General features: G+C 39.7%; 1 long non-coding RNA gene across 9 annotated transcripts in view; it reads left to right on the forward strand.

Moving 5' to 3' along the window:
• Window positions 1–23,870, forward strand: part of LOC147157838 (uncharacterized) — a 72,088-nt gene that overhangs the window by 12,040 nt on the left and 36,178 nt on the right. For 7 of the 9 annotated variants that reach the window (XR_015091291.1, XR_015091293.1, XR_015091292.1 and 4 more), the window contains 5 exons: window positions 4,733–4,859; window positions 6,512–6,625; window positions 6,851–6,898; window positions 19,038–19,204; window positions 22,066–22,134. This is a non-coding gene — a long non-coding RNA (uncharacterized LOC147157838). Of the gene's footprint in view, window positions 1–4,732; window positions 4,860–6,511; window positions 6,626–6,850; window positions 6,899–19,037; window positions 19,205–20,443; window positions 20,521–22,065; window positions 22,135–23,870 lie in introns of all 9 variants that reach the window. The other 2 variants (XR_015091297.1, XR_015091295.1) reach the window with 2 other exon arrangements.

Here is a 23,870-nt window from a genome sequence, read left to right on the forward strand (position 1 = left end):
GAACTACTTTGTGGTTTTAAGTCACATTATTCCAAACTAGCAGCACACTTTTGTCTTTGGCAACTCGACCCATCTTTGCCAGTACTAAACTTGCCAAATACTTAGGTACACCTGCACCATCAAATGAGATCCAATAAGAGAGCTGAAGCAAAAAAACAACTCAGCACTTTTTGATTGACATTGACAGAGATAATTAATTTTCTAGATGTATTATCTTGGGTGTAATCAGAGATGTTTGTAATATTTTGTCTAGCAATCAGTTGCCAATCAGAGATCCGATAGCAGTAATGACACACAATTGTAAAGCCGCTGTGTATTCAAAAGCAGGTTGTGTTGAGATTGAAAGAGATGTTTCAGTGACAGGTGAGCGGCTCTGTAGTGTAACTCTAAGCCTGTCGTCGGTACATGCCCTGAAGCGCATCCCACTGTGGGAGTGTGAGAAGCACACTGAAAGTATGCACTAATCGACTGCCTGCCTGTCCCCTTCAGGCAAGGACCGGTCTAGATTTGCATCTCACACAAGCGATCTGCACAAATCCAGACAAATTGATGTGAAGTGGAGGCTTTCAAAAGCTTCATCGGTGTCAACAAGCACTTCCTTACAATTCCTTATTCACACGTTAATGAGACGCTGATATCAATGACCACTGATAAGTGTAAACGTGGCACACTTTTTTCATCTTCTACAAATACTGTTAAACTCTTTTGGAACAATGTATGCTTGCTTTCTGATAAGGAGGGAATGATAAGACTGATACAACTCTTGTTATCTCTGGTTTACAAAAAAGATTATTCCAGTGGCTTGTTGGCTTAGTTTAGCACTATAGCTGTTTTCTGATGGTTGCCTGGCAACTGCTTGGCAACAGGACACAGCGTAGCACAACACTGGCGTGGGCAGGATGGTTGGATTTGAACAGGAAAGAGTGGGAATTAAATAAGCACAGAGGAGACGTTTTACAGATGCACCACTTTTATTATGGGAAATTTATCATGTAGTTATGTTGCTGTGGCTATTGTAGCACATAAACGAGGTCTAATTATGTGAATCAGGGAGTTTTATCTCTTTTGGTATTTTATCAGACGAGCACAGTTAGAAATGTATTACCGCCGTTGGGGGCGTGGACAGACGAGTAGCTTCCTGGCTAATGGCAGCGCCTCATTTCTTTTAAAGTCAGCGTGAGAGGCGCACAGTCTTCTGCGGAAGCAGAATTCCCTTGGCACAAACTATATAACATTTGACATGACTTCTGTGTATGTCATCTCAGTCGGACTACTACTGTGTGCAAACTGGGTGTTGACCTCTCCCACACTCTAAAACAGTTGGGTAAAAAATAACCCAAATTAGGTTAAAAAATGACCGACACTTTTTGAGCAATTGCACAAATTAAATTTATAATCCACAAAGCAACCTTTTTTGGGGCTTGTTTTGTGGGTTTTTCATTCGACCCAATGTTTTGGGCAAATGGAATAACCCAATTAAATTCAGTGAAAAATGAACCGACCCTACTTTTTGAGTTATTTAATCCAAAAGGTTGGGTATTTAAATAACCCATAAAGCAATCCAATTTGTTGGGTTGTTTTATGGGTTATTAATTTGCCAAAATGAACTGACCCAATTTTTTTAGTTATTCAATCCAAAAGGTTGGCTCATAAAAAAAAAAATCCACAATGCAACCCAATTTTTTTGGGTTCTTTTGTGGGTTAATAATTTGACCCAACTTTTTGGGCAAATTGAATAACCCAATTTAACTCGGTGAAAAATGAACCGACCCAACTTTTTGAGTTAATTGAACAACCCAAAAGTAGATTTGGTCCCTTTTTGACCCAATTTGTGTTATTTTTGACCTAACTGTTTTGTGTGAGAGTGTATGTGCTACACGTGCTCACCTGCTTGCAAGTGGACACTGTGGCCAGTCGCCCTCATCTTCACCCCTCCTCTTCCTCCCCCAGTGGTCGTTATCGTTTCAGCTCCATAGAGACTCCTCTAATGACAGCACTTGTCTATAACGTCGCCATCACGCCTTATGCACGTGTGTGTGGGGAGGGGATTGTGCACATGTTTGCCCTGTAATGACAGTGGCTGTCTATAACAGCTCGTCCTGGCAGGGATCATTCGGTCCACCCTCTCTCCCTTGTCCGCTGTCCAGTGTCACCAATGTCCGGGTGGACGATGATGTGATCTTTAGTCCCATCCGCGATCTATAGACTGGCATTTGGCTCAGGGAGCGTCCCCAGGCACTGACATGCATGCTAAACTTGGAGCGCTTCTGCCGATATTCCCACCCCCACCTCGGCTCAGCAGCCTCCTCCAAGAGGAAGTTAACGCCAGACGCGGCAATATTGTGACATGCCGCATTAGATGCAAAAGTGGCAGCTCGCCACTGAAGTTCACATCTCTCTGGAGGACAGGATGACCTCTGTGTAGAGCCTCATCCTCATCAAGTATGACGTACAAAATGTAGTGCACAGTGATGATAAACAGCTGACATGGAGAACTATGCAAAAGTTATTTTTCAGAACACAACTATGAATCACGCAAAAAGTAAAGAAAATTGGAAAATGTTAATGTAGCATGACCTTCCCTCACCCCAAATGTTTATTGCTGACATACAGTATCTTATTTCAATAGCACACATTGAAATGTGCCTCGGACTCAGTCCCATGACTGTGCATGACAAAGTTTATTACTTTAAAGATGAATGAAAGGTAACGTAAAATATAATTGTTTAACCTTTACTCATACCCCTAAATGATTGGAATATATGGCAAAATATAACAGTTGCATGATTCTGGACGTTTTTTCAATTGAGTTGTATGGGTTAAAATGTGGCTTTAATGGTGGGAAAGGTTTTGAAATTATTTATCTTGGTCTCAATTATCGTATCACAAAAACCTGGCATTTGATAAGGAGTGTACACTTTTTATATACACCGTAACACACTTGCACTAGGTGTAAATGTCAGCGTGGATGCATATTTGTATGCTGTATGCATGTACCCTGAAATATACCTTATCTACAGTATATACTTTTACTCTTAACAGTTTGTGTCAAAATTTGATATCCACCAATGCATGCAGATGCATCCTATATTATTTATATTTAGTCTTTAATGTAGTAAAGTGGGTATTAGTAGCCTACTTCCCACAGTGCTTCTATATTTCCAAAATCCAAGTTTTTTTTTTTTTTTTTTTTAAATAGAGCATCTGTTGGACTTTAGTAGGATGTATGTTTCCTCCAACCAATATCATGTGATACATTTCCTTATGTATGCTAATGTACATCAAGTAGTTTAATACAATGCAGAAGAAATAGAAAAAAGCTATTAGTAACAAATAATAATTTTGGACTCATATGAGCCGCTATTCAGTGTATTTGAGTGCATCTGGCTTCTAATGCCTTCCATTATTTCATGCCTTCCTCACAAATACATGCCTCACTGATGATGACCACTTTGCACTGAGTGAATGCTGAGAGCAGATTCATCCTAATGTGACTCTCAAGTCCCAGCGTGGCGTGTTGTATTATCATATTAGCATTCTTCAATGCTGCGTGTTTTTTATCGCTAATGAAGGCTTAAATGCTCTTTGGCGTATGTGTTCTCAGTGGTGCGCGTGGTCCGCAGGGAGCGCCTGTGTCCTGTCCTGCATTGATGCCATCACGCTCTCATCTGCATGCCTGACAGCTCAGACCGTCTTTCATCCGCACGCAATCTCCCTTCCTTTATCATCTTCGTCTCTCAATCTGCTTGTGCTCTGCTGCAGTCCCCTGTCACCTTCCATTACTTCCCACTCATGTTTGTCTCTCTTCATTCTCTTTTTGCAGTCTTTTTCGCAGTCTTGCCTGCTCTCGGGCTTTGGGTCAATACTGCATGTGTTGAGGATTCAGTGGTTGTACTTTCTAGATAAACACCCTGTTAGCAGGATTATCCCTGTTGTCCTAACAATGTAAACCCGGGATTAGGCCCTACTCTCCAAGGATGCAAGTGCGTGTGTGTGTGTGTGTGTGTGTGTGTGTGTGTGTGTGTGTGTGTGTGTGTGTGTGTGTGTGCGTGCGTTTGTGTCTTGCTGTCTGTAAAGTCCGAAAGAGAAGTACCATTATTTCAGCACACACGGAAATGGAAGAAGGTTACGTTACGTCATGATAGCCATCTGTCCATTCATTCATCCAGCCACCATCCATCCATCCATCCATTCATCCATCATAATTCTTCCATTCATCCATCCCTCTTTATTCAGACATCCTTCTGTTCATCCGTCCGTCCATCCTTCTGTCCGTCCATCCATCCATCCATCTGTCCATCCATCCAGCTTCCCCTCATCCATCCATGCATCTCTCATTCCTCTTCCATGCATCCATCTACCCCTCTTCCATTCACGCATCCGTCTGTCCATCCATCTTCCCCCCTTCCATCTGTCCATCCCTCTTACATTGAGGCATCTGTCTATCCGTCCGTCCGGCCATCCCTGTGCCCCTCTTTCCTCCATCCATCCATCCATTCATCCATCCATTCATCCGCCCCTATTTCACCATCCATCCATCCATCCATATCAACGTCCTAACACAGACTAAACTATTGCTTGGTTTTGATCTGGAGCCAATAATAGCAGTAGTAAAGTATACATTTGACCATTTTAGGCTGCATTCTAAATGTAGCACTTGTATTGGCTTTCCTTTGATTGTGCAATAGTGTGCCTATGCCCTCTATTTAAGTAACAATATTATTTTTATTAGGTTTATAATGGACTTTAGGCAATTCAGGTCTGAGCTGCTGCAAAGGAATGAAGGTGAGGAAGAGAGTGAAGAAGGACTTGGGTGAAGCTCTTTGGAGCTGCCAGTGGTGGCGATTGAAAGGCCAAAGGTGAGCCCCCCTCATGATATCTCCTATACCGCAGGGGCAGTCACGACCGGGTCAGCGGAGGTTCAGGTGTCAGTGAGCGACGGCTGACTGACGAGACCAAGTGGGACCTCTCCCTGAAAACGCTGTCCCGCTTGGACCTTTCATCCTTCCTTGCCTCCCTCTCGCCGTCGCTCCTCTGTGACCCCCCCCCCCCCCAGACTTCTCTTTACTCTCGGTCGAACCACACAACTTCAACCTTGTCATCCGCTCATCCTTTCCTCCTTCCTCCCCCCTCCTCACCTTCTTCTTCACCCCGAAAACTAAACATTACCACAGGCTTTCACTCAGCGGGTCGGCCTGACTGGGGCAGCTCTCTGTGGGGTTTCATGTCTTCAGTCCACACATGCACACACATTTATGTAAATGTTTCATTACATTTTTAAATGGGGCACCACAAAATAAATTACACTTTGCTACATTTTGAAGTGATTATTTGCGTTTCCCCTCAGATAGCTAATTGTACAGCCATTAATGTCAAACTACTGGCAACAAAAGTGAATACACCCCTATGTGAAAAATTCCCAATTGGGCCCAATTAGTCATTCTTATCTCCCCGGTGTCATGTGAGTTGTTGTTTGGGAATGGAGAGAAGGTGCGTTAAATTTTGTATTAGGCCTATCGCTCTCACACACTCTCATACGGGACATTGTAAGTTCAGTACAGCAAATAACTCTGAGGATCTGAAGCAAATATTTTTTCTCTACATAGAGATTGTCTATAGCTATAAAACTGTCAAACAATATTCGAAAACAGTATTTGCGACACATATAGAAACTTTTGACATTTTCACCTAGCGGTGTACTCACTTTTGTTGCCAACCAGTTAGACATTAATGGCTCTGTGTTCACACATTGCAAAAACATTTTTTGACTTTCCCTTAAAAATAAAAATAATAATTATGCAGCAGGTATTATCTTATGGTCAGCCAATTGGTATTTTGTATAAAATGGGTTTTCTGGTGGAGGTCCATTAGAAATAAGGAAAATACTTGAACGTTTTTATTGTACTCTATGGAGCAACAACATACACACATTTTTATTGACTTGAGGGCAATTGTTGAGTCACTGTTATTGAATCTGTTCACATCCACAGATATATTATGGCCATTTTGTGCTATACGAGACACTGCACGTTTTATTTAGTGCAGCTTTAACACCGATAGGACACTTTTAAATCTACCCGTGCAGCCACTATATCAACGTGATGCACCTATTTATGTCAATAGATAGCATTATAGCCTTATATATTGCTACTTCAGGGAATGCTTCAGCTGTCCACTTCATCATCCACGACTGTTTTCTAATTACGAATCCCAAGAATTCAAACACGTGAGCCCTGTAAGGTTAAAATCCTTACATCATAACTATGGACAGTTTGCAAGTTATTGATTGCTTTTGACCTACTATGCAACCACAGCTCATAGATTAGCCACATTAGCCAAAATGCAGCTATAAAGTAGTGTAGTACATTGCTTGTTTCAAAAAGATTATTTTATTTACACCCATAGCTCTGATACTTAATATGTTTAAATATGACACTGAATTATGCTCGTGATTAGGGCTAATTAGTTCTCACATTTGTTCCTAAAATCGACTTTTCTTTTTTTACCTCAGCTTTTTGTCACATTAAGCAACCGTCTCCTGTACATCTCATCACTCTCAAACCGCCTCGTCATGGCTGCAGGTGTGCTGGAGGACCTGAAGACAAGCACACAAACGCGCCTGCAGGTATGCACGCTGGCAGGTGCAGCCTTCTTTGTGCGCTGTAGCTTTTCATTAACTTGTCTCGTACAATCAAAGTTTGTCAGCGAGAGTGACAGGGAGAGAAAGAACACGGGAGGAAATGGAGTTTTCACAGATATGGCTGTGTTGTTGTAGCCCCATCGAAAATGGAACTTCCTTCTCCTGTCTGATAACATTGTTTCTGACTTTTTGTTGTTGTTCCTCCTGCAGTGTCTTCGGGCCTTTCGCGGCCGGTACGTCAACAACACGCAAATACAGGTGAGGAAATGTTACAGTGCGTTCGGTGATGTGCATACTATGCTGTCAACTCATCTTATAGTTACTGTCCGCACACCTGCATATGTTTAAGCAGTGCAGCTACCTGTGTAAAAACACACACACACAAAACAACCAGAGAAACAGATTTATCTCCTAGTATAAGTAACAAATACAGACTCTGAAATGTACTTAAAGTGGCAGTTTGTAGCATAAAAACTGTTTGCAAAATTCTCAGATGATTGTGAAAGTGCATAGTCTAAATATCAGTGCTAGCAATACTAAGCTAGCATTAGCACTGTAAACAAACCGATGTTAGCTACAGTTGCTACATTGATAACATGACTTATTTGTAGTATGTGGTTTTATCACATTTACACAAATTTATTGGTGTATAAGTTTTATTTTTTGGAAGGTACAATCAATCATGATAAAAAAAAAAAGGTAATGAATGTTCGTGTCAAAGTAGCAATCCTTTTGTTGACAAAATAACCGGTAGAAAGAAGCGATATCTGCTTTCAAATGTAGCGATTAAAAGTATTCGGAAAAATATAAATGCTCAAGCAAAGTACTAATAACTAAAAAAATGAACATAAGTCCAGTGGAACTGTAAAAGTATTTTTACTTTGGTTGTTCCCATCACTTGTGTTGTCATATGACACATTAACAATTACAAACCTGGAAAGCACTAAAAGAAGTTCTTAATGCTGTGTTCGTTTGGCATCAACTTTGCTGTAAGCTTTTCATCTAAAGGTCAATGTTATTATTACCAAAAACTAATTTATCTACCGAGATTCCACCAGTCTTGGTATTTACCACTATGATTTGAGTCAACTCAAGTCAAACATGAGGAAAATGTTCCAAAGATGCATGTGGAAGTGAGGATACAAGGTAGAGATTTCTTTGGAGCTTTATTTATTTATCATTTTTATAATCATCATTATTTAGCAAAACCCTTCTATGATGAATTAATTTATATGTTTTGTTGCAAACTGAATTTTTTTACCTTGCTACTAGTTAACATTGAAGTGAAGCGCTCCTTTGTATTGTCAAGGTCAAAAATGAATCAGCTAATTAATTAAAACTGCCACAGGATTTTTGTGGTCTATTTTTAGGTCCTTACACCTCATCAAGGGCTTTAATGCAGTACATGACTTGATGGGGTTTGTTGCATCGTGACTTTTGAGAAACCCACAAACAGCACCATATTTATTAATTCAGTTGCCACTGTATGTTGGAATAATGACAGTACTTATTATATACAATACATACCTGATGCCGTATTTTCTTTGGGCGAGGTGAGTGACTCTGCTAAAGGTTAAAGGTAGGATATTCGAACCAGGCGCTCTTTACATAGTAGCTTCTCTTTAACTTTCTCATCTTTTTTCCATCTTAAGAATGCTTGTTTTGCTTCATGTGTGCTTACTGTGGAAATGCCATCACTGTCTAACACACACACACACACACACACACACACACACACACACACACACACACACACACACACACACACACACACACACACACACACACACACACACACACACACACACACACACACACGTTGAGCCACATGTAGGGCGTCGGCGTCTTGACGGGGTGATCTGCCGGTCAATCGGCTGTATTGATTATTGGGACAGCAGAGGTTGGTGGAGCGGCAGCAGTAATTAGGGCTTTTTGGTGTGGATTAGCCGAAAGAAAAGGTCACCTGCTCAACATTGGTGGCAGGACCACTGGCAGTGACAGGGTAACCCTGTTGTGTTATGGCCACAATTGACACAGTCAAATATAAGAGGAAATATTCAACTTCATACTGGCTGAAACACTTTAAAAAAACACTAACATGTGATATAATACTTAAAGGGATACTTGACTTATTGAGACAATTTCAGCAGCAAAAAGTTAATATTTTGTCCAGAATTTGTTTGGTAACTTTATTATGTTTCATGTACCATTAATACCTTAAAATACAAATTTTCCCCCTTCCTGTTGACTGAAAATGATATCACCTGTGCTGAGGTAGTGGGTAACGACCAATCATGGCTCAGTTTGCTTACCAAACCCAGAAAACAGCCATGATTGGTCGTTACCCACTTCCTTAGCACAGGTGATGTCATCTTTGGTTGACAGCAAGTGCAATTTTATTATTTTTTTAAAGGAATTAATTGTACAAGAAAAATAAAAAAGTTATCAAATTCATTCAGGACAAAATAATAACTTTTTACTGCTGAAAATGGCTCAATGAGTCAAGTATCCCTTTAATATTGGCTCCATGAAATTGTATTGATTTATTGCCAAAATTCTTTTTTTTCCATTTTGTAGCATTTCTTTAGCTGCACTGCTCCAGTACAAGAACGTTTTTATCAAATGATCCTAAATGTGTGTGGCCTGTTTTTTTTTTTTTTTTTAATGCCAGCTTAACCTTGTGTTGCTGCGGTGACACTTATACTAGTGCTACAACTTTCCTCTCACTGGGCTAGCACTTTTACAGCATGCAGGTCTGAGTGTATTTTGGGAGGTTGCGACCCTCTCGAGCTGTGATCTGGACAAACAGGACAGAGGAGCTGCTGCAGGACACTTTTTTTTTGTCTTGCACGGCTTTGTCAAAAACAAGACAGAATTCCCTGCACAGAGACAAAGAAACAAGGCAGGAGGAATTTTTGAGGAAAACAGTGAACTTTATGACAATATTTTGAAATGAGTTTTCATGCTCCATGTGTTAAAAGGTTCATAATTACCATAACATGGATGCTAATTTATGTTAGCTTACCAAGGTTAGCAACTTCGCTTTTTGTTTATTGACGTTTTTGCATCATATGCTGCTGATGCTGTGATTTACTTTCGCCATTTTTGAACATATTCTGCGTTAGCGTAGCTATCGCTACGTCCCACATAATATATGTTCACACCATGTGGAACCAATTGTTTCCCAATAAAAAAACAACAATGTGGATGATGAAGAAGGTGTCTGTGTGCGTGCATTTATGGAGTGTCAGCTCCTCTGCACAGGATCAGAGTGAGGCGGAGGCAGTAGCCGAGCATACGGCGCTCTCCAACTGCTAAGCTGCAGCACTCCTAGTGGCAGACATGCAGAAGGCACCCTTCACGTCTGCAAAAATAAACCAGACATGAGGAGACAAGTGCTGATTGAGGGAGCTCATATGCGAGTGTTGCGTTGCTTTGTGTTGCTTTGTGTGGCCCGTGACGCAAGTGTTTGTGTGCGAGGGAGGGCCCGCTAAAGTTCCGTGACCTTTCCACGTCCTTTCTGTCACGCCATGTGTGGAAGAACGCCACTGGAGGGAGTGATCTCTTGCGCCGTGTTTACATGTGTTTTGGATTTGTCCCTTCTTACATGTGAGACGTTGTGCTTGACTTTAAATGCCAGCGAAAATGGCGTGCCAGCAGAGGTTTGGAGGAAGTGTTGTGTGACAATAGCGGAGAACAAATGGCTGGAAACAAATGAGGGCTAAATAAACCCAAGTGAAAGGTGAAATTTGCTGCAGCTGAATGAGTGACATTTTTTCAGTAAAACAAACAAACACATTTTTTGATAAAATAATCAGTAATTGCATTCGCCAGCTCTCAAGTGCTATTTAGCCAATCACAAGGCACTAGCATTCCTAAGATGTAAATTAATGAATTTTTTTTGTAGCCAATTGTGATGCATGATGACACTTTATAACTCCAATATGGTAAAAAAACTAAATATTTTATGCTTATAGACATAGACCCACGCTAGCTGCGTTAGCTTGCGTTATAGAGTTCACCAGAGGGTCAAAAGTGTCACCATATACATCACAGCTGTAGCAGAACGGCACACAGCGTTGCCATAGCGATCAGCCATTTTTTCACTCCCCCCCGTTGTGCTAAGCCAAACAGTAGTGTTCGCTCAGATACGACAAAAGACAAAACCAAATTGTGTGCTCTGGCCTAATGCGCGCATCGTGCGTTGAACATGTTTGTTTGGCCAGGTGCATCTGCTCGACTCGCAGATGAGTCGCCGAAGGTGTTTGCAGTGACTATCTGTGCTCTCAGCTTGCATGCATGCGTCAGGCAACGTAACAATGAGGCGCTGCCCAGCATGATAAAACAGGCAAAATGATCAGTGTCACAAGCTCCACTGAACATAATCAGCCCGTGCTAGATGAGCCCTCGGATTCGGGACCACTAGTCGTCCGATTAAAAATGCACGCGGCGGGCGCTTCATCACCGGCGAAACAAAGCCGCCCTGCCCGTCCCACGTGTTCATGCATCGCCATGGAAAAAGCCTGTTTCCCTGGCAACCAAACTGGCTCTCTTTTGTCACAGGAATGAGGGGAGGAGGAGGCGGAGGACAGACACTCCACGCTGACCTCCACCTGACCTCTATGCAGACATATTGCTTTCTGCTTTACTGGAGGGTGCATTATGATGGCTTGTTTCTCTACCTGAGCTGAAAAATTCCCTTCCCAACTATTAGATTTTGATTTGATGTGGACAAGCCGTAATGGACGCGAACAATGTTTTCGTCGCAAAACATACAGACACGACAGAGCGGGTCCAATAGATGGACATCCATTATGTCCCTCTACTGCCCCAAGTGGTGATTTGTGCAGACAGTGAAAGTGAAACAAGACAGGTACGGTGACCTGTATAAGCATTTATATGACAAGTACGCTCTTTGTCCTCACTAGTAAGACAATTCAACACTCTAGTAGAATGACTTGTGCTTTTTTCTACTACTCTGCCTTCCACTAGTACAGGCGTCAGGAACCTTTCCTGTCAAAAGAGCCATTTGGGGCCAAATAAATCCCCCAAAAATCTGTCTGGAACCGCAAAACATTTGAACATTGTGAAGAAAGAAACAGTGTATTAGGGTTGGTCTAATCTACTGAGGGCGTAAGAGCTAATTAGAGTTGCATCATAGCAGAATAATATGCAGCATCCAATACGTGTAGAGATTTATTTTCTTCTACCTTTCTTCTTCCGTTTTTTGATTATTTTCTAATTTATTGTTTTTTTGTAGTACTTTTCCAAAGTTAGTTTTTCTTACATTTTAAGACGTTTCTGTCAAATTTTTGACAATTTTATGGACCTATTATGAACATTTTCTGCCTCTCTTCTTCACTTTTTAAATTTATGGCTACTTTTTGGCATTCTATTGTGCCTTTGTTTTTGTTTTACTAACAATAGTCTGACATTTTGGGCAATTTTTGGGACATTTTATGATAATTTCGGGGATTTCTTGTTTTGTTTTTGGTTACTTTTTGAACAGACTTTCCCGCCTTTTCTTAAATCAATTTTTATTACATTTGTATTTTTGGGAAACTTTGTGGACATTTAATGGTAATGTTTGGGAAATCTTTTATTTTTGTACATTTTATAGTTTTTATTTGAAACGTTATATTTTCTGCCTTTTTTTAAAAGCAAATTTTCTGATTGGAAATTCCAAAGACATTTTATGGTCATTTCTGGGATTTCTAATGGATACTTTTTAAACGCTTCCTTTTCTGGCCTTTTTTATTGTCTGACATTTTTGGCAATTTCATGGACATTTTATGGTGATTTTCTGCTTTTCCTTTGCCGTTTTGAACATTTCATTGTCACTTTTTGGACATTTTTTACTTATTTTGGTAAATTTTTGAGGTTTTTCCATCTACGTTTCTTCTCTCTTTTTCTGTGAACTTAAACATTTGAATGCTGACATTTTTTTGAATAATAATTAAATTTTGATCTAAATCATTAATTACATTAAGTAATGTTTAATGTTAAAAAAATGTAAAAAAATATTTTTTTTATCTATTAGTGATCAGTAATGTCACCTAATAGTGGAAGACAGTAGTGTAACTAGCGTCACCAGTAAATTGATCTACTAGTGCAACCTAATATTTATACTATAGCATGGCAAGCATTTCTTTGATTCCCTTGATATCAAGCTTAAGGTCCTCAGTAGTAAGAGTGGACATTCAGAATGGATGTCAAAGAGATAAAAATTTACTACACTAGTCTAGCCGTAATGTTAATCTAGTGTTTCCTTAATAGCTTTAATGACATATGGAGCACACATTGCAAGCAGCCAGTTGAATGCGAAACCGCTGTTGCCTCCCAAAGGACTCAGCAAGCACTACACATGGACTCTCTGTTACGAGGAGCACTCATTGTGGGTGTCATAGCAGACTGGACATGGCTCGAAACAGGTGCAAGTGCCATGTGGATTATACTGTATATCTACAGGGTAGGCTACTGTTTATATTATATGTACGGTTATTATAACTATTTATTTTGATTTCTATTACTTCCCTTAGTTTCATTTTGTTCTCATCAATGTTATCTGTTGCCTTTTTCACCTCCTTCACTCTCCTGTCATGTGGCCGTCATCTTCATCGGGACTCTCGCCGATGATATCGGGTTGCTGCTGGCTGGAAAGTGCCGCTAATGGGCTTTCAAATACTTTATTGCGAACACTTCCTGTCAAGAGTGGAGATAGGATCACTGTTGATTATGCGAGATGGTTACTGAATAAAATGTATTCTGAAGGAAAGGAAAGAGTGTAGATTATATGATGAGGACGGCAGAAAAGAGCACAGCTGACTATTTAGGATCATCTTGGAGCCTGATCTTTATTGGTGGTGCTGTAATTCTCCTTTCCTCCTCTTCTGGCACAGAAGGGACAACACTGCCTCCACTGGCTGAAAGAGTAAGTGCATAACGCTCCCTGGCAGATGAATGATGTCAAGCAGACATATTTATATTCATTTAGGACGGAGGAGGAGGCCAAGCCATCTGTAACGGATGTGATGGGAATATGTGTGTGTTTGTGTGTTTGCGTGTGTACCCCCACATGCGTGTTTGAGCATGTGTTCCAAGGTATCCGTCGTTTGTGATGAATTAATCGCGCTTTTGTGCATTTTCCGGGTGTGTGTACGTGCATGTGTGGGTGCGTGCGAGCGAGGTCATTCTTCGGTCACTCGTTCAGGCTGCGTGATGAATGAAGAGGAGAGGTGTCGGGAAAGCCAGAGAGATTCGGGAGGAACATTGTTCCAACGCGGTTAAAAAATGATCTTGTGTTGTGCCACAGCCTGAGGGAACAAAAAAAAAAAAAAAAATCAATGTCAAGACTTGCCAAGTTATAAACAAACAAAATATTAAAATTAGCAGTCTAGTTTGTTTTGACCCCCTTTTTTTCTTTTTCTTTTTGTCAAAGATCCCAAAATGTATTTCTTTGCTTACAGAAATGGAGTGGAAGCCGTTGTGTTTAGCTTGGCGGCCAAAAATGGCAGGGGTCAAAGACATGTCTCAACCAGGAAATATCAGGCAGCGTAGACAGGAAGTGAGTGGACCAAACAGGAAGGAGCAGGCTACTGAGAGGCGGCTATATTCACAGGCATCACTGAAAAATTGGAACTAAGCTAGGTGATGCCCTTATGTGTGGGCAAGGCAAGCCACTATCGCCGATGCTGGTAATTGAATAGGACAAGCAATCAAAGTGCAAAATCAGAACACTTGCAAGGAGCTGCCGTTGACCACAGCTCACATCCAGATGCTCACATTAAATTAACCCAGCCAATAGGACTCCAGATTCTGATGTCATTTACTAGGCCTCGCCTCTTAAAGGCATTCAACCAATACATAAATAATGCTGTATGTTTTAAGTACAATACAATTTTTCTTTACATAAATAAAATTATTCAAATTAGTTTGTTTAGATTCATAATCATCTGTCTAGGTTTGTACACAGCCGTCTAATTTGTCTGTGTATTTGTATCAGTATTTCATTCAAGCTCAACATTTCTTTTTCTCATAGACTCATTATTTATTATTTAATTATTTAATTATTATGTAATTAATATTATTTATTAAATATTTCATACAGATAAAAATAAATACACACACAAGAATGCAGGATGCCCAGTGGAGGACAATGTGGTGCTTTTCTTATTTTATAAACTATATATATTTTAAATATAACAGTACGTCCGTCCGTGATTCTTCTGTATCAGAATCAAAATCAGATTGCCATTATTGGAGAGTTATAATTGTTTTAGATTATGTAATTGAAGTTGGTTTTTATTTTGTTTTTTAAATTCAATTAGTTTTAATTAGCTCTTGGAGTGGGTTTAGTTAGTTGTGTTTTTTACGTTTTTAGTTTTTATTAGCTTTTGTATTAGTTTTAGTTTTAGTTTTTTTGTTGAGTGAAAGATGAAAAAAGTCACAATAAGTATTGTGTAATAAATTAAACTACAATTCCCAAATTACTGTATGACTTTTTTTTAAGTAATAATGAAATATTTAAAGTAAACACAGAAAGCTAATGTGTTTCAGTTGATTTTTGTTGTTTATGCACTCTTTTTTAAATTTTTTATTTTGTTAATGAAAATGTTTTTTCAATTGTATTATACAATACAACAAAATTCGAGGATGTGACTCTTTAGGGCCTATATGCATAAATATTTATTGCAAATGCATTCAAATAAGAAAAATAAACTACAAAAATAAGATTTGTCGAGTAAGGGCTGCAGAAGATGATTGCGCATGTGAGGAAATGTGTTTGGCACATTGTGGTCAGGCACAAGTGCATTGTGGGATCAATGTCCACACCTCATCCTAAATTATTCATCCTGTCAGCTGGCCTGCCCGCCATCTTCCCCGTAAAGCGCTGACTGAGAGCTTCATCCTCACAATCCCAACCATCCCCACGGATACCCCCTCTTCATCCCTCCTCCTCCTCCTCCCCCTCAGCCATCACTTCCTGCTCTCTCTCCCCCTCGTTATCTCCACTGTCATTCGCTCATTTACGACCTCACTCCTCGCGTGCCTCCCGTACTTGTCCCGGCTTTTCATCCGTCTTCCGCTCGCATTCTTCACTGTCTTCTCATTAGAACTCCACTCCCGCGGATTCACTTTCTAATTCTTCCCTTGTATTCAAAATTGCCCAATCACTGCCCACTCTTGACACCCCCCCCTCCACCCCTCCTAGGTAAGGCCATGATGCTGCTGACTAAGATTATAATGCATTGGCTTTGTACGATGTTTGTTTGTGGCTTTGAGACCTTGGAAGACCGCCATAGTGATCTCCCAGAGGTTGAGAGTGTGTCCATTCATCCTTATGCGTATGCATGCGTGCACATGATCAACTCTGAGAGCCCCCGTGTGTGTGTGTTTTGTGTGTGTGATTCGGTAATTGTGACATGCCTCATACATCATAGCTCGAGCCAGTTTGATTACAAGCACAGGGGCCCGGTGATTAATTGTTGGATTCAGCTTCCTCGCCCGAGTTGTGACACTCGGTCACAGAGCATCTGTACTGACACCCCCTGCTCAACCCTACACACACACACACACACCTTGTATACCCCCTGCCTTCCCCCTCAAAACCACCCCAACACCTTCTCTCCTCTTCTTCTGTCTAACACTCACTCTAGCTTTCCCTTTGTTTCCTCACCCTTGCCTTACCCCAAGCATCCATCGCAAAAATGGTAAAAGTTACCTTCACCTTTGCAGCCCCCATCCCTCATCCCCTCCTAACCTTTCCCTTTCAAGCCGTCTGGGCAACCCTCAGCTTCTTATTAAATCTATCCTCGCACTTTTGACCTTCTCACCTTTAGCTTTACTCCCCAGCAAGCTAAAACAAGCCCTTCCGTTACATTGTACAGCTCTATGCCTAATTGCGCAGCTCTTCCATCCATTTTCTACACAGTAGAAAGCCAATCACTGCTCACTACACCCGGGACTGGTCACCAGCAAATTGCAGGGCAATTGTGAAGAGGGCAATGAGTGACTCCAAACAAAAACAATATTTTAAATGCAATATATTAGCGATCAATACAGCCATAAATAATTGCACCCTACAAAATAAATCATCTTTATGAACCCTAGTAAGGAAGGATTGAGAATGTTAAAACCCATTTTGCATCTTTGTACCCCTCACATACATTTTAAAAGAGCTTTAACTAGCGGTGTCAAAATTGGTGCGTTAATTTTTAGTTAATTTAAAGTTCCTTTAATGCCACAATTTTTTTTTTAACGCACGATTAATGACCGCCCCTTACTTGGAAAGCCTGTATTGGGGGAATTCCAATCGCAACGCAGCAGGCATGTCCACGTCCAAATTTAGCAGTAATAAATTTAATAATAATAATGCATCAAGTTGTATTTTACTATTTGGAAAATGTGCAGAATTTCACAAGTTACTTCATTAAAGATGAAATAGCTCTTAATATGAAAAGAAAAATGCACTGAGCTGTCACCAGCGTCTTACAAATGCAATTATACCATCTAGTGGCAGAAAAAAGACATCAACACAAATCAATTATCAGGACATCTTTTTCAGTAGAACTTAATTGTATGAATTATTATGAAATGACTGTATCAATGACTAAAAGATGCATCCACGTTTATATTAGTTTAACATTTTTCCCACTATCATGTTAACAAGCATATAAAAATTTAAAGAAAAAAATAATCATTGTACATTTAGAATTTTCACTTAATCGTGAGTCAACTATTGAAATCATTCGATTAATTCCGATTAGAAATTTTAATCGTCTGACACCCTTAGTTTAAACTCATTAAAACACGCTTTTAAAAGTACGGCTTAGTTGGCGCATGTTCTCACACTCTTGCTCGCACAGTTCTCCAAATAAGAGGCAAAGTGTGCTTGCCTCAAACTGTTTAACTGTCACTCCCAGTTGAAGATTAGCATAAAACAAAAGATAATTTAAAGTAGTCTATTAGAACGCCAAAATGTTCAACCAAGCCATGTAATATAAACTAATGAAAGTCCACTAGCTTAATACTAACATGTAATGCAAAATTAGCATAAATAATACAGTAATTATGAAAATTGAAGCAACAGTTACTTTAACATACAACCAGAACATGCAATATAGCAATACTCACAAACCTATCGCTGGCCTTGTACTTTCAAAATTGTCACTTTTCAGAAGACCCCCAAAATAGCATTTTTGTTCAACCATTAACATTAAATCATCAAAAAGAGCAAGCCTTTTCTTGCTCTTACACTTCATCTACATACAATCAGTGCTTCCTGGCATGATGTGACAGGAAGGCAACTTTAAATTTAGGCTTTCCTCTTCAGTTTACCGTTCTTTATTAACATATACAAAAAGATCACCACAAACATATTTTCATGTTGTTGGTAAATATTTCTATGCAGTTCTTGTTTAAAACATTTTTTATTGGATCTCCTTCCAATATCCAGGTGTACCTCGCAGTGTTCTCAGTCCTGAGAGAACCCCAAATTGGTCGGTCCAGATAGTAGATGAGCTCCAGCTGACTCCAGGCCAGCTTAGCCGAGCAAACTGAGAAGCGCAGGTGTCACATTGTCATGGTAGTCACTAACTCAATTACACCTGGAACACGGGGGACACACCCTCAACTGCGTAAACAACATGACTACAAACACACACAAGATTTGAGTGAAAGAGCATTAAAGGGCAGCAACAAAAAAAAAAAAAGAGGACAAACACAGATAGCTTCTCAGCACTCAGTGTGTGTGCGTGTGTGTTCTAATAGCGTTTAATGCCCAGACTAATGGTTTCAGTAGGGAATCCTTGTGTGGAGTCTGAGTAGAAGCTTGGGCTGAGTGCTGGCAGGCAATCCCTCATCCTGATACCACATGGAGCCGAGAGCCAGGGGAGCGTCCAAGCTCTATGCTGGCTTTCTCACTGATTCGCTGCCTTCCGTTTCTGACTGACTCTCATCCCCCACGTGTCTTTATCACACTACAGTAGTCTTCTTATCTTACTTATGCACGTCAAGTTTGTCCTTATGCCTTAGCCGTAAATGACAAAGGAAAATCTGTCAAGCTTTTAGTTTATTTTCCGTTATAGATTTAACCTAGTAAAAAAAAAAAGGTTGTTACTATACCTTACTACAATATACATGTGGCTGGTGAGTCACACCTGGTTGCACAAAGTAAAACCTATCCTCCACAAATTGGTCCCTAGCACTCAAAAGACACTTTATCGGATCTTATGAGGCATCACCGACTGGTATCATCTCACTAACGTCCCTCTGTCGCCTCACATTTCCGCTGCTCATGTCTGAGAAGCGTCTCGTCGGGCCTGAGTGGCGTCGGACCATGCTAACCAGCGTGACGCTATCAGAAGCTAATAAATCATCTGTGGGCTTTTTTTTGCAGATTTATTTGGACTGTAATGAAGACGCGATGGGCTCGGGGCTGTACCCGGCGGCGACGGGGTGACACTGATGAATGGCTGAAGGTGCGCTCACTGCAGTCAGGCAGGAGAGAGACGACTGTCAGCTTGCTGCACTGCACTGTGGATGTATGAGCGTGCATGCCATAAGGTAGGCATCTAAATGTAATTATTATTATTGCATTAGGGCAAAAAAAAAGTGGTCACCCTTATGTTTGTAATCAGTTCTGTCAATAAGAGATGTGTATAATTCTGTTACTCTAGTACAGGGGGCTGCAACCTGCGGCTCTGGGGCCACATGTGGTTCTTTAGTCCCTCTCCTGTGGCTGCTAAAAAAGTATAAATTAATATTTTTTATCTATATTTACTTTTTTTTTTAGATGAAACGTTCTTTAAATTAATTAATGATTTAGATAAATAAATAATTTAATATAAAAAAATGTCAGAGTATATGTAAGTTGCCAGAAAAAGGTGACAAAAACATTAAAAGTAGATGAAAAAAAAACAAAAAATGTCCAAAAAGTGACCTTAAAATTAATGATTTAGATAATCAATCAATAAATAAATAATGAATTAAATATTTAGAAAAAATGTCAGAGTCCAAATATGTAAGTAGCCAGAAAAATAGAGACAAAAAGTAGATGAAAAATAATTAAAAAAACAAAATGTCCAAAAAGTGACCATAAAAAGGAAGAGGAAAAGCAGAACATAACCATAAAATAAACACAAAATTGCCCCCCAAAAAAGTCAGAAAATGTATTTTTTAAAAGACAGAAAAGCCATAAATTTGCCAAAAATTTCAGAAAATTTATAGCAAAAAAGGCAGAAAAAAAAGTTTAAAAAAATAACATGTCCAAAAAAGGAAGAAGAGGCAGAACATTACCATAATATATCCATAAAAATTGTGAAAAATGTCAGAAATGTTACAGAAAGGCAGAAAAGTGTACAGATGTCTGAAAAATTACCACCCAAAAAAATAAACTAAAAAATGGAAGACAAAAGGTAGAAGAAAATGATTCTCAAAGTATTGGTTGCTGCATATTTTCTGTTATGGTGCAGCTCTAATTGACTCTTGGGCCTTTTTTTGGGCAACCTCTATAGTGGAAGCGTTTGTGTTCAAATAGTATGTGACACAGGTGTAGCTCCTACTTTGTAATGTTTTAAGTGTGGACATTTGCGTGTCTGTGTTTTTGTTTTGTTTTTACTTTAGTAAAGGAGTCTCAACAGTTGTTCTACTTTTACCAGTTGCCACCTCCTGTTAAAATAACTTTTTTATATAGAATCTCATTAGATTGTTCTATTATATTTAATGAAGTGACCAGTATGTTTATAACGTTTCCACGCATCTTCCCATCAATCTCTCTTAATTATTGCCACTGTTTGTACACAGTGAGATCCCACCATGAATTGTGGCCTCTATGGCTGGCACACACAGCGATAGGACCGATAGCACACCGGTCCTTTTACGTGAGTGTGCTACCATACTTACCCTTCCATCTTCATCACTTCCTCTCACACACTTTGTTACACTCCTTCACTCTACCTCTCCGCCCAATTCCTACTCCCTCACAAAGCTGTCTGTCACTTACCGACTGCACGAATCTTTATTACATTCTCTTAAACACTTTCTTTGAACATGTCTAGCTTCAGAAGGGGATATCCCCTCCGGGGGTGTGTTGATGTCATTTTATGGGTGACAAAAGCACGCTCGTGCATCTGTACACCACCGCCGGTTAATTAGAGCTCAAAGCACCCCTCTCTCCTAACGAATTGGGGGGTAATTAAAGAGCCTCTGGATTCGGGCGTGTTTGTGAGTTGCTTCTAATTAAGCCCCAGCGAGCTGATTTAGCCAATTAGCTAACGACTCAACGTTGGGCACCAAAGCATTCCAACCTCAGCGGAACACAGGAAAGTTACGGTGTTCACGCATGTCCCTGGCAACGCTCTCATTTCCTCAAGCATTAATCACCGGAGTTACAACTGTCATGATTGTGACAGAGGCAGAAGAGGAGGGTGATGAGGTGACACTGTAACCTTCAGTGAAAATGTGGGACGCTCGTTACCATCGTGCTCTCGTTGAATGATGAATGTTGAAGACTGCAGGTCATATCAGCTAATTGAGGCTAAGTTCATTGTCGAATCAGTTCAGATATACTTTTACATACTACCCTTCGAGTGGCTGACTCAGGGGTCGGCAACCTTTCCTATCCAAAGAGACATTTTAGACCAAATAAACAACCAAATATCTGTCTGGAGCCGCAAAACATTTGAAGATTGTGATGAAAGAAAGTGTATTAGTGTTAGTCAAATGTACTGAAGGCCCAAGAGCTAATTAGATCAGCACCTGGCACCAGAACAGAAAAATAGGCAGCATCCAATAAGTTTCTTCTACCTTTTATCTTCCATTTTTGGATTGATTTTTCAAAATTTTCATGCTTAGGTAGAAAAGTCTAAAAGTATATGAAAATCGAACTATCAAATTTGACGTAATTGGCAATTTTGTGGACAATTTATGGTAATATGGGAGATTTCTTGTTTTGTTTTGGGACATTTATGGTTACTTTTATAACATTTTCTTTCCTGCCTTTTTTTAAATCCCTTATCTGATTCTATAATTTATTACAATTTATTTATTTTGCAATTTTGTGGGCATTTTATCGTTATTTTCAGGATTTCTTCTTTTGTTTTGGGACATTTTATATTTGCTTTTTAAACATTGTATTTTCAGCATTTTATTTAATACATTTTCTGACGTTTTTTTATGTTTCGCAATTCCAAATACTTTTTATTGTAATTTTTCTGGCTTCTTTTGTTTTTGGACAGATTTTGACTTTTTTTGAAAAACTTTTTCATCCACCTTTTGTGTCTTTTTCTGTTAACTTAAAATTTTGGACTCTTTGAGTATTCAGAGTATTCATTTTTTAAATTGAAATAATTATTTCATTAAATTAATATTTTATCAAAGAAAAATAAATATGTAAAAAAAATAATTATTTATACTAATTGTTTTAGAGATCTTCAGGGAGCCACATGTTGGAGACCCCCTGGACTAACTAAAGTGGAAAAAGAACCAGGATTAAGGTAGGTTCTCTACCATTACCAAGTCAATATCGTTTATTTCAGGTGCTTGTCAGGAGCGGGATTAGAACCCACACCTCCATTTGGAGACAATCACAAAGCATCTAAGAGAGGATTTATCACAGATTAAATGTTGATCTGCCTCCTTCATGCTCATTCCTCTCATATCATTGATAACTCAACCTCCCAAGCGAATCTGATCCACATTAATTTCCGCACGGCTTTATTCACTAAATAAGATCCTCGTATCCATCATTCAATAGTGTGACAACTTGCATTAGAGCTGGAGAGGGAGAGAGGCAAACGATATTTGAATGTGAATGTTTGCCTTTGGAGGAGGATACGCGCGATGCGTACGGCGACATGGCTTCATGCCTTCAGATGATAGTTAAGAGAGGAAGAAGAAAATACTATCTGGAGCTGAGGACTGTTGCCATCTCTGACAGATGTGTCAGTGCAGGAGACAGAACTGAGCACGGACGGTAATTTGACTAGTTCCCTTTCCTCCACACCATTTGACAGCCAGGCGACAGAGCGTTGAATATTCAACAAGTCTTTTCTCCGGCCTACGGACGCACACGTACAATTATAGAAACGCATGCGTGAGCACACACAGAGCTGGGAAAGTGTCCATTTTGCATCCTCGACCTCGGCGGATAGTGACAGTTGAGATGTCACAGGCTCGGCCAGCTGTTTATACTTGTGAGGAAGAGGAGTGTTGTAGATTTGGGACATTGTTATTACAAAAAAAAACTTAAGGGCAGTTGCGGTAGCAATGTGAGTTTGCACACAGTTAAGTGTAGTTAGCGTTATCTTTAGCCAGGTAGCATGAAAAGAGCACACTTGCATTGTTTGCAGCATGTGTTTCTCCTCCATCTCATTTGTGGTGGGTGATAGTGATGTAACGATATCCAAACATCACGATACGGTAAATATCACGGTATGAACCCAACGATACAATAATTATCACAATATTTTGAGAAGGTTGCTGACGTAAAAATGAAAATAAAATAAAAAATCCTCACAATATTGTGTAAAAACTGACGATATTGCAAGAAAAGAAATACATTTGCTGGTATGACTAATTTATATGAGAGATAACTGCTGCAGTGGCAAAAACATTCCTAATTAAAATTAAAGTGCACTAATAAAGTAACCAACAGAGGGTGCTAGAACTACACAAATGGAATACAACCTCACGTTTGTAACAGATGTGTTGGTTTTAGTATGGTGACATGACGACGATGTGGCAAAGTTAATATTGCGATATCACGATATTATCTCGACCAAAATAGTAATATTGAAAACAATATTGCTAATTGTTTATTAATTTATAATTATTCTCAATAAACAAAAGTCCACTGAAGGGAAGAAATTGTATTCTATTTTTTATTGTATTTCCTTAACACACATCCTAAGGGTGTTTGTGTTTGCTGTCTCTAGTAATCAAAACGTCAGCAAGAGGCAGACACATTGTGAGATGACTTTTCCAAAAATGCTTAATCTCTGTCAGGGACCATCTTTGGTCGCGAAACGTTTCATCCGTGCGCCTGTCTCGCTGTGAGATGTATGACGAGTGTTTTTGAGCCGCGATGGCCGATTGTTCCCACTCTTTGCCCAAGATTGAGCATCTTCTGTCTCAGAATCTCAAATCAAACTCAAAATAGCCTGCATAGTCACTACTGTAAGCCATCCTTTCAGCATGTTTCAGCTGTGTGTGTTTGTGTGCGCGCGCGTCT

This window comes from Leptonotus elevatus, chromosome 19 (genome assembly GCF_054856555.1).
Source record: "Leptonotus elevatus isolate MCC_2025b chromosome 19, RoL_Lele_1.0, whole genome shotgun sequence".
Lineage (NCBI taxonomy): Eukaryota > Metazoa > Chordata > Actinopteri > Syngnathiformes > Syngnathidae > Leptonotus > Leptonotus elevatus.